The sequence below is a fragment of the Heterocephalus glaber genome, unplaced genomic scaffold, assembly GCF_053883595.1.
Source record: "Heterocephalus glaber isolate CG9 unplaced genomic scaffold, H.glaber_assembly_v1.0 deba00001504, whole genome shotgun sequence".
Classification (NCBI taxonomy): Eukaryota; Metazoa; Chordata; class Mammalia; order Rodentia; family Bathyergidae; genus Heterocephalus; species Heterocephalus glaber.
In genome coordinates this window covers 534,138-549,076 of record NW_028258324.1, presented here as the reverse complement: position 1 = coordinate 549,076, position 14,939 = coordinate 534,138, and the positions used below count along the sequence as shown (strand labels likewise).

The 14,939-nt window shown below is 43.7% G+C and overlaps 1 long non-coding RNA gene across 1 annotated transcript; it reads right to left on the bottom strand.

Moving 5' to 3' along the window:
- Positions 1-4,414: 4,414 nt before the first annotated feature.
- On the bottom strand, positions 4,415-9,077 carry LOC147825193 (uncharacterized). Its single transcript, XR_015440756.1, has 4 exons — positions 8,871-9,077; positions 4,999-5,127; positions 4,763-4,877; positions 4,415-4,645 (listed from the first exon to the last, which is right to left on the bottom strand). It is a non-coding gene; the product is annotated as an uncharacterized LOC147825193 (long non-coding RNA).
- Between the last annotated feature and the right edge of the window lie 5,862 nt (positions 9,078-14,939).

Genomic DNA, 14,939 nt, shown 5'->3' with positions numbered 1-14,939 from the left:
CCCCAAAGCAGAGAAAGGCCCAACCAAAAAGGAGAACTATAGGCCAATCTCACTAATGAACATAGATGCAAAAATCCTTAATAAGATACTGGCAAGTAGAATGCAGAAGATCATCAAAAAGATCATACACCCTGATCAAGTGGGATTCATCCCAGGGATGCAGGGATGGTTCAACATATGCAAATCAATAAATGTAATACTCTATATCAATAGAGCCAAGGACAAAAACCATATGATTATCTCCATAGATGCAGAAAAAGCATTTGACAAAATCCAACATGGATTGATGATAAAAACCCTATAAAAAATTGGAATAGATGGTCTCTACCTCAAACTGATAAAAGCCATCTATGAAAAACAAACAGCCAATATCATACTAAATGGTCAAAAACTGAAATCCTTCACACTAAAATCAGGAACAAGACAAGGATGTCCACTATCACCACTCTTGTTCAATATAGTTCTGGAAACATTAGCCATGGCAATTAGGCAAGAGAAAGAAATAAAAGGAATAAAGATAGGAAATGAAGAAGTCAAATTGTCATTATTTGCAGATGACATGATACTCTATATAGAAGACCCCAAGAACTCCACCAAAAGTCTTCTAGACTTAATAACCAAATTCAGTCAAGGAGCTGGTTACAAGGTCAACACACAAAAATCAATACCTTTCCTCTACATGAACGACAGACTCACTGAGAGAGAAATAGGGCAAACAACTCCTTTCACAGTAGCATCCAAAAAACTGAAATACCTAGGAATCAACCTAATGAAAGAAATCAAAGACCTCATCTCTGAAAACTATAGCATTCTGAAAAGAGAGACTGAAGATGATATCAGAAAATGGACAGACATCCCCTGCTCCTGGGTAGGAAGGATTAATATAGTGAAAATGGCCATATTTCCAAAACTGCTATATAGATTCAATGCAATTCCAAATGAAATTCCAGCAGCATGCTTCACAGAACTTGAGAAAACAATCCAAATATTCATTTGGAACAAGAAGAGACCCAGAATAGCAAAAGCAATTCTAGGTAACAGAGACATGGCAGGGGGTATCACAATCCCCAACCTGCAACTATACTACAAAGCTACTGTGATAAAAACAGCATGGTAATGGCAAAGAAACAGACCTGAAGACCAGTGGAACAGATTAGAAGATGCAGAAACAATGCCAGCCACACTCAGCCATCTTATCTTTGATAAAGGAGCCAAACACCCTCATTGGAGGAAAGATAGCCTCTTTAACAAATGGTGCTGGAAAAATTGGGTTTCAACTTGCCAAAGATTAAAACTAGACCTATATCTCTCACCATGCACTAAACTAAAATCAAAATGGATTAAGATCTAAATATTAAAATAGAAACTCTGAACCAGTTGGAACAGAGGTTAGGTAGAACTCTTGAAGACATTGGTGTAGGAAAAGATTTTACGAACAAAACCTCAGTTGTCCATGAACTAGCACAAACAATCAACAAGTGGGATCTCTTCTTGTTAAAATGCTTCTGCACAGCAAGAGAAACCACCAGCAGTGTGAAGAGACAACCCACAATGTGGGGAAAAATCTTCACCTGCTTTTCCTCAGACAAAGGGCTACTATCTTGAATCTATAAAGAACTTAATCAGACCTCCCAAATTTAAAGACCCAATCTGAAAATGGGCATCTGAAATGAACAGACATTTCTCAGACAAGGAAGTAGGAATAGCAAATAAATACATGAGAAAATGTTCAACATCACTGGTCATTCGAGAGACGCAAATGAAAACAATGCTGAGATTCCACCTCACTCCAGAAAGAATGGCTGCTATCATGAAATCAACCAATAATAAATGCTGGCGGGGCAGTGAGGAAAGAGGAACCCTGCTCCACTGCTGATGGAAGTGTAGACTGGTGCAACCACTGTGGAAATCAGTATGGAGATACCTCAAAGAACTAGGATTGGAAGTCCCATTTGACCCTGCTATTCCACTGCTGGGGATCTTCCCCAAAGAATTAAAAGAATCATACCACAGTAGTATACGTGCACCCATGTTCATAGCAGCACAGTTTGTGATAACTAAAACTTGGAAACAGCCCAAATGCCCATCAACTGCAGACTGGATGAAGAAAATGTGTTTTTTTATAAAATGGAGTACTACTCAGCCATAAAAAATGAGAAATTGGAGATATTTATAGCTAAGTGGATGCACATTGAGGTGATACTCTGAAGTGAAATAAATAGGACACATATGTGTAAATACCGAATAGTTTCTCTGGTGTGAGAAACTGAAAGTGTAAATGGGGACTAAAATGTACGATAGGTAATGTGAAATAGCAAGAAAAGGGGCAAAGGGGAAGGAGGTGGGAGGGGTAGGGGAAAGGTAAGAAGGCAGTGGAATTAATATGAGAAAATGGAAAAATAGGAACAAAATATTTGTAAATAGAGAACCATGGAGGGGTTGAAGGGAGGGCTGGGCAAGGGGGAAAAATAAGAACCAAGATGCATCATGTAAAGGTACAATTCCCAATGAGAAAGGTAATTGTGCTGTATACCTAAAATGTACCAATAAAAGAATTTAAGAAAAAAAAGAAAGAAAGAAACCAAGGAAAGGAAAAGCATGGGGCTGAGTGGCTTCTTCACCCAACCTGTGTGAAGAAGCCGGCTTGCTCATCTTCAAAGAGTTCAGAGCTTGAAGGAAACACCAGTCGCTTAGTGCAGCCCTTGTCTTGCAGAGAAGAGACTGGGACAGGTACCTCAGCCTTTTTGAACCTCAATGTCTCCATCTGACCAGAACCTGAAGATTTCTCTCCTTCCCTCCTTCGTTCTCTCTCCCTCCCCCTCCCTCCCCGCTCTCTCTCTCTTTCTCCATCCCGGACCCAAGGGCCTTGAAGAACACTGCAGATCTTGGTGACAGAGGCAGGGCCAGCACACAGAAGGACATCCTGGGCAGCGCTCACAGAGCCTTCGCCGCGAATTCCCTGGTCCTACCCCACAGTCTGCTCTTCTCCGCAGTTGTCTGCCTCTCTGTCTGCAGAACCAGGTGGTCTCTTCATTCTCCCCCACCTCTCATAACAAAGGGCCAGCTGCTGACCAATCAATCAAAATAGCCAGATCCCCAAAGGGTTTAAACATGTATGACATATTGGCTTAAAATCCCTGGCACAGGTCACAGGTGGTAATGGTGGCCCTGCAGAGCTGTGTGTAAGAGACAGACCAGGCAACCTAAGGGAAGAGTACAGTACAGTGCAGCTGTCACTAACCGCAGCTCGCACCCCTCTTCAGCGACACAGAGGCAGTCCCACTACAGAGAAAGCAACTGACGCTTGTGCCCCTGAGGCCTTCCCATTTCCCTTCCTTTGAAGTCCTAGCAAAACTGCAGCTTCTTTCAGCATTCCTGTATCCACTCATACCTACTGCTCTGTCTCTGTCTACTCAGTGCCTTCCTGACCCCTCATCCTCTGGCATTAAACATACACAACCTCTTCCTCACTTGGTGTGGTGACACACACCCTGGATCCCCACTTCTTGGAAAGCTGAGGCAGGAGGATCACAAGTTGAGGCTAGAGGAGCAATTTATAGGGCTGTCTGAGTTGAAGCACCGTTCCTCAGGACAGTGCTTTCCAACAAGACAAGCAGACATGTGCGGATTGGCTTCATGGTTCTGTGCAACCAGATCAGCCCTCCTTTCTCACAGTCAGACCTGATGAGCCACACTGAGACACAGCACCAAAGAGCTGCGCTAAGGTGGAGCCAGAAACCTCGCTGAGGCCATTCTACCCAAAAAAGTGCCAATTTGCCGTGCTACCTGTCATGCCCCTGGCTTTCCTAGGTGATGTCTGGATGATGGAAGAACCATTGGTACCCGCCCATTACAGCCACCACACCCACCACACCCTTACCTTGTTCTCCATCCAACTCCTCCACTGTCTTGTTCTGGTGGTGCCTGCTGTCTTCTCAGAAGCACCAGCATGCAAGACAGGGTCATTGTCACAGAAGAGCTTACTCTAGAGTCCACTGCACTGCACATTGCACAGCCTCTCCTGCTAGAAGCTCAGCCTTCCCCATGGGCCCCTTCCAGAGCCCTAACCAGTCCAAGCCCTCCAGGACTTCCATGTCTTTGTTTATGGAGAAACTCATCTCCTGTCAGTGTCTGGGGTCTCTGCTCTTACAGGGGAGGAAGGAGGCCTACAAATCAAAACATTTGCCGAGCTCTGAAGTCAGCTGCAAGGGCTTCATACAGGTGTCACCCACAAATGTCCTCAGCATCTCTCTGAGGCCAGACAGCTTCTGTGCTTCACCTTTCAGTAATAATCACTCATCTCTTTTCCTTTGGGTACCCACCCCTTACCCCTTACCTGCCTTTTAATTATATTTACTGTGTGGATCTCTCTCTCTCTCTCTCCTCTCTCTCATTCTCTCTCGTGAGTCAGAACCTTTTTAAAATTTTTTTTTCCTGTGACATAGACACCAATATGTTTTTGAAAAAATGAGACATGGTTTCCTTAGGGTTCTTCTAGTGTGGTTTCTTCCTTTTACATTTCTCTGTTTCACGTGGTCCTCTTCCCCCACCCTTCTCCTTTCATTGTTATCCATGTTGACGACCTAGGACGTCCGTTTTTCTGTCTTTTTCTTCATGCTTATATACAGCAATCACATATAAATATCTATATGCATGCAAACATGGGAGAGATTGTATTTTTTTGTAAAAATAAGATCATATTTTAGACTTTTCTGTATCTCATATCTCTCACACAATAATTCACAGAATCCCTCCCAATTACCTGGTGTGAGGCCAGTTCTTTTTCTTAATATCACATGGGATGAACATCTCATAATTTATTCACCATTCCCGTACTGACAGGCACTCATTATGGCCCCAGTGTTTCCTCGTTAGCACTGTAATAAACACCATGGAACACACATTCATAAGTCTGGTGCTTTTCTTTTGAACAGACAGTCTCTCAAAAGTGAGACTTGCTTGATCCGGGGATGCATATATTTTTATTTTAATAGCTACCTCTACTTTCTTTTCCAAATGACTGTACCAGCTCCCATTCCCATAGACTGCAGGGTCATGAAAGTCTTGTCATCTGCCCAGCTCAGGGTAGTCCTGTCATCTGTTGCCTTAATTTGCTGTCACCTCAGTCTGTAGTAAATTCAAGCATGTTTATTCCTCCCTGAATTATCTCTGAATACCTTTTCCCCAGTTTTCCCCTTAGTATTCCTTTCTCATCAACCTGTAAGAGCTCTTTTCACATTAACCCATCCTTGACCCATCCTCCACGTTATGAATGTTTTCCCAAATCTATCTCTTTTTTGTTGATTTGCTTAAAGTACCTTTTTTTCTACATTAAGACCTTTTTTTCCAACTTTGTATCCTCAATCTTTTCTAGCTTCTGAGTGTTAAATCTTATTCAAGATCTCCTCATTTCTGGAATGTGTGTGTATACATTGTCATTCAGACTTTCAGGTATTTTAAAAATTGTTTTATTGTCTAACTTGATTCTTTAATTTATCTACTATTAAGAAAAATTATCTAAAGCTAGGAAATATTGAAAAAGAATGATTATGTGTCCTCTCATTTCCATCCCAGATACAATCAAGTGTATCCAATCTGTAACCCGCTGTATTTTTGCCCTTGTTCTTTTCAGTGAAGAGGACTTGTCTTGGGCCACATACAAAATATGTAATATCGTTAATGTACATATGTAACAAAACTTCCATTTTTAATATTTTTACTACAACTTTATGTAAAAAGAAGGCCAAAAATGGCAGGCCATGGGTTTAGACACATCCAGGGGGCCATCAAAAGACTGTTTACATCTCTTGGTCCTAAAGACTAGGAGAGGAACCAATTTTAACTTGCTATGTATTATTGATTAAAACTCAAATTCTGTGACTTTTCATGTTAACTTGTAGGTTTTGCTCTGACAAAAGATGCAAATTATTTCTACCCAACAGAAAAAAATAACTCACAATTTTATGTCCCTGCAGGACTGCCACCACTTCGTCTCTAACTCTGGAACCCTGTTCTGGCCTGTCTCCCCTGATATAAACCTCTGCTCTCCAAATGCTCCCTGAACCAACTTTTCCATCTGCTGGTTCTCCCATTAATGAGGTAAATACAAGATTGTAGATCTTTGATTTGCATTCCATTTATATTCATATGACAGTCATGTTTTCAACTGCTTTAAAAATTATATTTTGACATTGAAATGCATTTACGTGTATAAGAAAAGCTTAATTTTATTTTCTTTCAATGGTCAGTTGTGCCTGCTCCATTTATAAAGTAATCTATCATTTTCCCTCCCAAATAACAATACTTAATTTTTTCACGCCTGGAATACAATCTAGTATATACGGAAAGTATACAAAAAATATATTTTGGGTGAATATTGTATAGTATCATATGTATTTGGTTCTGCCTCTTGATTCTCTCTTCACCTCTTCTGAGCTAGTAATCTATTGTTTTGCTAATCTTATTGATTTGCTTGCTGTGACTTTATAGCATATTTTGATATTTGAGAAGTGGTCACTTGCACTTTTCTTTCTCAAACATGTATGCTTCTAATCATGACTATTTATCCTTCCATACAAACTTTAAGATCATTTTTTCCAATTCTAAAGAAAAAACCCCATTTGGAATTTTATTGAGAATTGTGTACTTATCTATCAATTTTGAATAAATTGGGTTTGGTGATTGCAAGCCTTCCTACCCTAGAATATGCTGTATCTATTTGCTCAGCATTTGTTATAATTCAATGACAATTTTACGACTTCCTTTTTGCAGGTTTTATATCTTGTTATCTGTGTTGCTAAGTATTCTGTAGATACTGAACATGGAGCATTTTTTTCTGTTTCCATTTTTATGCCTCATTTTTGTCAGAAAAGAGATTATTAATTTTTATATTGCTTTCTTATACATAAATGTCCTAATAAATTTTGATTATTTTTAATCATTCATTTCATTTCACATTGGTTTGATCTTTCTCTGGCCAACAGGGAAACTAACGGGGTTTCTTTTCCAACTGTAAGTATTTACTTAACTAGCAATGTACACTTTAACATGCTTGATTTTTTTCCTAATGCCCTAAAACTTGCTAGTTAATGTGCTTTTTTATCTATGCTTAGGTTCTGCTCTAGAGAAAAGGAGGAGCCCTGTAGGAATGCCATGCATGCGAGGCTGTCTGAATATAAATCCTCTGGAGACACACCAGCCTGGAAAGATGTCACCCGGAGTGGTGTGGAGCCATGAAAAAGCACAGACAGCGTCAGACCTAGGAAAGGGCTATGCAGCAGGACTAGAAGAAAGATAGGAAGGAAAGTGAAACAAATAGGACACACGTGTAAATACTGAATAGTTTCTCTAGTGTGAGAAACTGAAAGTGTAAATAAGAACTAAAAGGTATAATAGATCATGTGAAATAGGAAGAAAAGGGGCAAAGGGGAAGGGGAAGTGGGAGGGGTAGGGGAAAGAAAAGAAGGGAATGGAATTAATATGAGGAAATGAAAAAATGGAAACAAAGTCTTTGTAAATAGGGCGGGGTGGAGGGGTTGAAGGGAGGGCAGGGCAACAGGGAAAAATAAGAACCAAGAGAGATTGTGTAAAGGTGCAAATTTCCAATGATGAATGTCTTTATATTGTATACCTAAAATGTACCAATAAAATTAATAAAAAAGACTGGAAGGACAGTGCTAAGTGTAGGCAGAGAGTGCTAGGAGCAGCTAGGATGGGAAGCAGAAATAAGCCAAGTCAGGGAAAATTTCAGAGGACTGTGCTGTTTGTGAGGGTGGCAAGAAACTCGGTGTAGTCAGCCCTGGCTACAGTCCCAGAATCACATGTAGCACCAAAGATTGAGCACTCTCTGGAGCACCGGGATCATATTTTAAAAGGATGGAGGCTTCATGTGATCACTTTCAAATTTGTAAATGCCTATTTTAGTACTCTTCGCTTCATCTACATACCTCCTTGTAATGTTGCTGGGTGTTAATTCTGCAGTATTTTTGACAGTAAAATAAAAAAATCCTCTTTTCCTTCTCTGGTTTTTAAAATACAGTGGGAAAGAAAATATGTTTATCATCATATTTGTGCAATAATGTACCAATACTTGGTTTTATGTAACTTAGGAATAGTATTTTATAGCCTATAAAATCAATTACCTTCTGATTTCAAAATAAATGATATTTTACAAAGGAGAAAGACTCACCATGAGCATATATGTTTCTTAAGTCTGGCTGTTCTTCACGTCAGTGATGTTAAAAGACCCATTTCTGGAAGGCCTGTATTGTTCTAAAGGTCCCAAGTGACAGTGTCTACCTTAGAGGCAACCTCTTCATTTGCAGCATCTGAGTGAAGACTGCCTCAAGGGACACTTGGTCAGACTAATAAATGCCTCTGTCAGCTTGGAAAGACAGAAGACCAGCGAAACACTCTGATATCCTCTTCGCAAGGCCACAAAAAGATGCTCTGTGGACAGAACTGGTTCTCTGTAGGTTTTTAAGAAGAGCACACAAAAGAAGCCACACCTGATATTGTCACAGGACATCTGGACTAGGCCCCAGCTGTCCCACTTGGCTTCCTCTCTGCACCACTGCTCCACTCTGAGACAGGTACCTCCTGCTGCTGTCACATGGGTGTATGCTGTCCCCATCTCCAAAGGCCAGGGTCTCTGAGGTGCCCCCCTGAAGTTCCCTTACCACGCCCTTTCCTTTCGTAATGTGCAAAAGGGTCTTCTGCTCTCTTCATCCCACCCTGGGTGGATCCACAGGTGAGTGACTCAAACCTTTCTCAAGTGGCCACATTTTTAAAAAATTATTTTAATCTTAACATTTCAGGTCATATGCAAATTCAAAATAACTGAAACAAAACTTTTAAGAGATAATACTTACCTTGACAGTGTGTGGTGAACTCCTACATTCTTTTCTGTTTATCCTATTTCTGTCTTTAAAGCATGGCTGAGAGCCACCAAATCAAGCTTTAAGGGTCCTGTAAAGGGTCTCATTCCTCAGTTGAAACGTGGCTGTCTTCACCTGCCCATGAGGAGTTCGCAGGAAGGCAGGGTCCAAAGAATGAGTACCTGGTCACAGGGAAAGAGCTTGGGGCCAGGGTATGGAGGGACATGGGGCACTGTCCCAGGCAGTCATGGCTGTGACATCACAAACAGCACCTGCCACCACAACAGAGTAAGGAGGTCAGCCTGACTTGAAGGACCATGGCACTTCAGTAATGCCTGGCTTAGCCCTACCTTTGCCTAAGAGCTAAAGTCCTGGGTGAGAAAATCACTCTCATTCATCATTTAGTCATTGAAAATACATGGTATTTGAGCACCTACTACATGTCAGAAAGTAGAAGCTAACAGGTCACTGTCACATGAGGCTTCAGATCTGGACTGAGTCCCACCAGGTACCTGGAAGGGGGAGATGCAGTGGTGAACAGAAGCCCCCCCTGCTGGTGCCTTTGTGGAAGGATAACATGCTCCACAAAGCCACTGGCGACTGTATTCTTAGCCCAGAAGTTCTTGACTACGTTTAGGTTTTGTTCTGGGGACACTGGCAAAATCAGTCAGTGGTCCTGAGGGGCATGACTGGGGCCTGCTGTTGGGATATGGGGGTAGAGGCACCTGCAGGACATGGGACAACCTCCCACAATGGACCTCTGGTCCAGCCCTTGTGGAGTAGAGAGCCCTGCGCAGCCTCTGTTTTTAAGATCCATGTTGTGTTTGAGTCCTGAGATGAGAGCAGGCAGATGAGCTCCTCTGAACAGCATCTTCTTCCTGGGAGTGCTAAGTGGCTCAGTCTTGGCCATGGACAATTAACAAAATTCTGAGGTAGTGAGAGGTGAAGGGGAGTAGAACAAAAATTAACCAAGCAGGTCCTGAGGGCACAGAGAGCTGCAAGCAGCAGTAGGGGATATCGGTGTGGGTGTGAGCTGGAAGAGCAGCTTGGGATGTGCAGAGGGGATCAGACGGTCACACGCATTTCCAACCCTGTTAACAATGAAATCCGCAAGCTGATCCCATTGACCTAAAATTTAAATAGCATTAGATGTGCAAATCTAGCGACAATCACTTTTCTCAAGAACCAACTGAATTCTTAAATACATACATTAAACTTCTAAAACAAGCCCAACACAATGAGTTCAAGCAGACCTAAGCAGCATCCCAAGCCAATAAGAGCAAAATACCCACATTCATGATGCCCACGCACTCTGGAGGCTGAAAGTTATAGTAAGTAATGGCACACAGCAGTAGACGTGAAGATGGTAGGCTCTAGGCCAGGACTGTGTAAACGACTAATATTTACTTTTCCCAAGTTATTCTGATGTGGGAATAAATAAAAACTTGGTTACTTAGTGTCCCAGAAGGCTCAGCAAGGAGAGGATACTCTGTTCCAAAGTTGCACTCAAAATTTTATCTAGCCAATCTTTCCAGGAAACCAGATTTGCACTTTCATTTTTAAAGAAACATTTATTTCTGACTCTCGGGTGTCCTTGTCTTTGTATTTTCAGCCCGTTGGTCTCAAGAGCATGCTTGTTCTTCTAGAAGCAGGAGCTCAGAGCTATGCTCCAGGAAGCCTTGGGCAAATCTGCAGCCCCTTGGCTCAGCCCTCAGGGATAACTGGAGGGTGTGCTGGGACCGTAGCCTTCTGTGACCAGGGTGCATTGGCTAGCACGGCCTCGTTCAGCCCCTGTCCTTCCTACTACATATATCCTGTTATCCCAGCATGGAAAACCAGGCAGCTGCTTTTCAGGGTCCCCCTCCCCAGTGCTGCAACTCAGTCACACAGAGAAGCTTCCATCTGCCTGCACAGCCTCCCTGAGTCTTAGGGAGCAGCTCACCATAACCCTCTGGGATCTGCATCCCCCAATGCCTGTCTGTAAGGAGCAAACCTGCTTCTATTTTGTGTAGCTGTGTGTGTGTGTGTGTGTGTGTGTGTGTGTGTGTGTTGTCTCCTACAGAAGCATTTGGCAGGGCCCTGTCCTTGCATACTGAACCTGCTCCATCAGGGCTCAGGTGCTGAGTGTGAACTCATAGAAGCTGTTCTCGAGAGTCTTCTTGCCATCCTTAGAGTCTACAACTCTTAAGAAGAAAAGACACTTCTCCAGCCCATTTTTATTTTTTATTTTGAGACAGAGTCTCATTAAGTTGCTCAGGCCAGACTCCATCCTCCTGCCTCACCCTCAGTAGTAGTTGGGATTATAGGCATTCGCCACTGTGTCCTGCTACAAGTAAAAGTTTTGATAGCTCTTTTCCCCTGCGTTTCTTCCTAAGAATGATCTGCTGAACCCCTGCAAAATGACCCAACTTTTCAAATGCATATGTCCTTTTTGGGTACATCAAATTCTCCCTAATTCCACCCTTTAGAAAGACACGCACTGTATTTAAACCCTGCCCACATTACTTGGCAGCAGAAATGCATAATGTAGTGTTTTGAATCTGAGCCTTGTTTATGGCATTGCTTCTCTGAGAACAAGTTTGGAGATCAGTTGACAATTACTATTTCTCATCTGGCCTCAGGGCCTCTGGCAAAGGAGCACAGAGCAGAAAGCAATTACAGGAAGCAGGCAGAATGTTAGGAGAGTGGCAAGATGTGGCACCTTGCAGAATCACCAAGGAGGAGGATTAAGGAAAATCATCCAAAGTAATTATCCCAAAGACCAGTGGGGACTAGGTAAAGCTCCTGTAAGTTCTCAAGACACATCCTAATGACCTCTGCCAGGAAGACTAAAGGGATGTTTTGCCTGAATAATTTGATAGAATAAAGACTACTGCTCAGAAAAATCTGCAATTAAATGTGCACCTGCAAGAATGCTCTTCCTGTGTAGCTCCTGTCTGTCTTCCTGTCTAATTTGCAATCTCTCTCCCACCCCTCTTTCTGGTTCTCCATATATATATACACATAAATATATATATATATACACACACACACATAAATATATATATATATATACACACACACATAAATTCATTTTCAAGTTTGTGTTCTGATACTAAGTCCATTGTATGGGATTGAGTTCAAAAGAATATTTGAGATGGAAAGAGTTGAAAAAACATATAGTCATAAAAATGTAGAACACTGGCATTTTAGAATAAGATCAAGAGCTTTTCACTTGAGGGCCTCAGGGTGACAGTCATAGTTAAGAAATGCACCCATTCGCTTGCTCCTAACTTTTCTTTCCATAGCTACAGGTATTTGCGAGATTTTAGGCAGTTGGTCTTTGCCCTTGTAGCTGAGAGGCTCAGCCCCTCCCACACCAGTTTCTTAGCCAACCTCACCTGGTTTCTCAGTCTCCCTCTCAGGTGGGGCTCAGAATTGACACACTGCCAGGTGCTAAAACATTTCCATGCTCCCATGAAGCCCATTGTTAAAGTGACTACTCCAGACCATGACATTGTGTGCAACTACAGAGTGGATTCCTTGGGGAATTTTAAGACTGAATCAATCACCTATTGCTTGTATGATAAACAAGACTTTCAGGAAGATCGACACAGCTGAACCTTTGTCTGGTCACACTTTGTCCCTTCAGTTCCTGAGCCCTATGGCACCTCTCTGGGTGCCTGTACCCATCTGGGTTATCCTCCCCACTGTGGGCCATATTTACATCTCTGACTGTGGATTTTCCATGGTGCAAAATCTCTACACCAATATTAAACAGTTTGCCTGTGTTGGCTTTTGTCCATCACCCAAGGAGTTCTTGGGCTGCCTCTCTCGAAGTCCAAATAGTTCTGCTTTGACAATGTGAGTTTGTTTTAAGATTAGGCTGAAAGAAACATCCTTAGGAAGCTGAATGTGCAAGGGAGAAAACTTGGTTCCTACCAAAGCCAAGAAAAAAATTAAACTAAGAATTCAGAGTTATCCTAATTCTAGGGGAAACTACATGTACTTCCCTGTGTCAGCATGTCTTGTTGGTGCAGAAAGAGAGCCACAATCAATGCCTGATGCAGGACCCGGTCACGTTGCTCAGGCCAATTTGTTCAAATTCAGCTGGATTCTGAGGAACAGCCCGTCATAGAAGCAGCAAGCTCATTGTAGGCACTGGGGTCATTTCTTCCAACTGCTCACAGAACCTCCTGAGTGCGTTTCTCACCTGGTGGCATTCCTGACTCCATCCCTCAGCCACAGGTGAGTGGCAGCTCCCGGGGAGGCACTGATAGACTATTAGTCACTGCACTGGCACAGCTTGCAACACAACTCATAAATTTGCTGTGACTGCATCTCATCCCCTGGATGCTTTAACTTGCTCAGATGCATGTGGGGCTGCTAAGCTGTCAAAGAAGCTGTCCCTGGAAAGCCTCTCATTTTTCTTTTAGTGCCAGTTCTAAAAAAGTCACAAAGCAAAACAAATTACCCCATAAAAGTATAATGGTGAACAGGAAAATCCATGAAAGCCTCCTCCAGGCCTGTAGCTGCCATGAGGCATATTCACCACCCCGATCGGCACCCATGTCACCTTGTGGGGTCTACAGGCTCTGCAGGGGGCCTGGGACCCAGAGAGCAGAGCCCACTCCCAGCCATGCCACCAGAACAGCCCCAGCTCACCATGGCAACATCCACCTTGTGTAACCCAACAGGCAACCTTTGATGGCTATGTTTCTGACTCTGGGGAATCTGATGTTCCTGACTCTGGGGAATCTGATGTTCCTGATCACTGTCCTCACTGAGAAAAATATTTCCATCAGCTGCACTGCAAGCATTGGCCTTCTGATGTTTCCACTCCTCCCACCTCTTAAACTGGGGCCCTTCTTTCTCCTAAGCCCTTTGCGCTCCCATCAGCACCCATCTCCAGGCAGACTTGCCATCCTTCAAAAGCTCAATTATTACCAACATGCCTATATCTTGCTCTCCTCCTGTGGAGGAGCCATGGCCTCTTGGACTGTCCACTTGGTGTCTTCTAGTGGTCACACTTAGAGCATCCAAAACAGAGTCCTGACCACTCTTTCCTCCTCTCAGGGATCACCCAGCACCACCCAGCTGCTCACAGAGTCAAGGGTCGCCCTGTCCCTCATGCCTTTTCCGGGCCACATGGGACCTCACCATCCTGCCCCCCTCCTTCACAGTCCTCCCCTCCCTCAGCTGCCCTTCATCCCCATGTCAGCCCTGGTGCCACATGCAGCACAGCGCAATTGCTCTGCACTCTGCCCACACTGTGCCCTTTGCCCTTCTGGGCGCCTTGTTTCTCTGAGGATGAAGGAAGGATGCCCATGGGGCTTCTCCCACCTGCACACCTGGTGGCTCCACTCCTACAGTTCTCTCATTCCCTCTCCCACACCCTCTCTCACCCTTTCCCTCAGCTCCAGGGTCTTCCTTGGTCTGTCCTTCAGTCTGTCCAGCTCCTCTGGGGCTCCTACCTTCCAAACGCAGCACCGCTGTCTGCTCCCTCCCACTCAGCTTCAAAGTAACTGAAGTGCTTTGCTTCCAAGCACACTTTGGTCCCCAGGAAGGGTCCCTGTCCTTGCAGTACACTTCCATGGCCCCACATGAGTGTCTGACATTCAGCACCTCCTGCCTGTGGCCCTCACACTTTCTTCCATACTCTCTAGACTTCGGGAGTCAGGTACAACAGGAGTCCATTGCACAAGGGCCCAGTACCTGGTGCAGCACCTGACACACACACGATCACCAGGAAACAGTCTCACCCCCTCCAGAGAACAGGAATTAGGTCTCTGCCTTCCCTGTGCCCAGGGCACCCTCTGTCGCTGTCCTCCCACCCCCAGGAGGCTGTCTGGGATGGGAGCACTGTGGCCTGGCTTCACCTCCTGCACTGCACACTGTCCCCCACTGTGAGTGCTGGGGGCCGGAGCAGCACACAATCACGCAGGGCATATGTGGCACCACAACCTGGGCTGGGAGTGGCTGGGATTACAGGCGTGTCCCATTGCACCCAGCTACCTATAGACTTTAGACAGATTACCAAACCTCTCTAAGCTTCATTTTCCTCAATGGTGAAATAGGAATAAT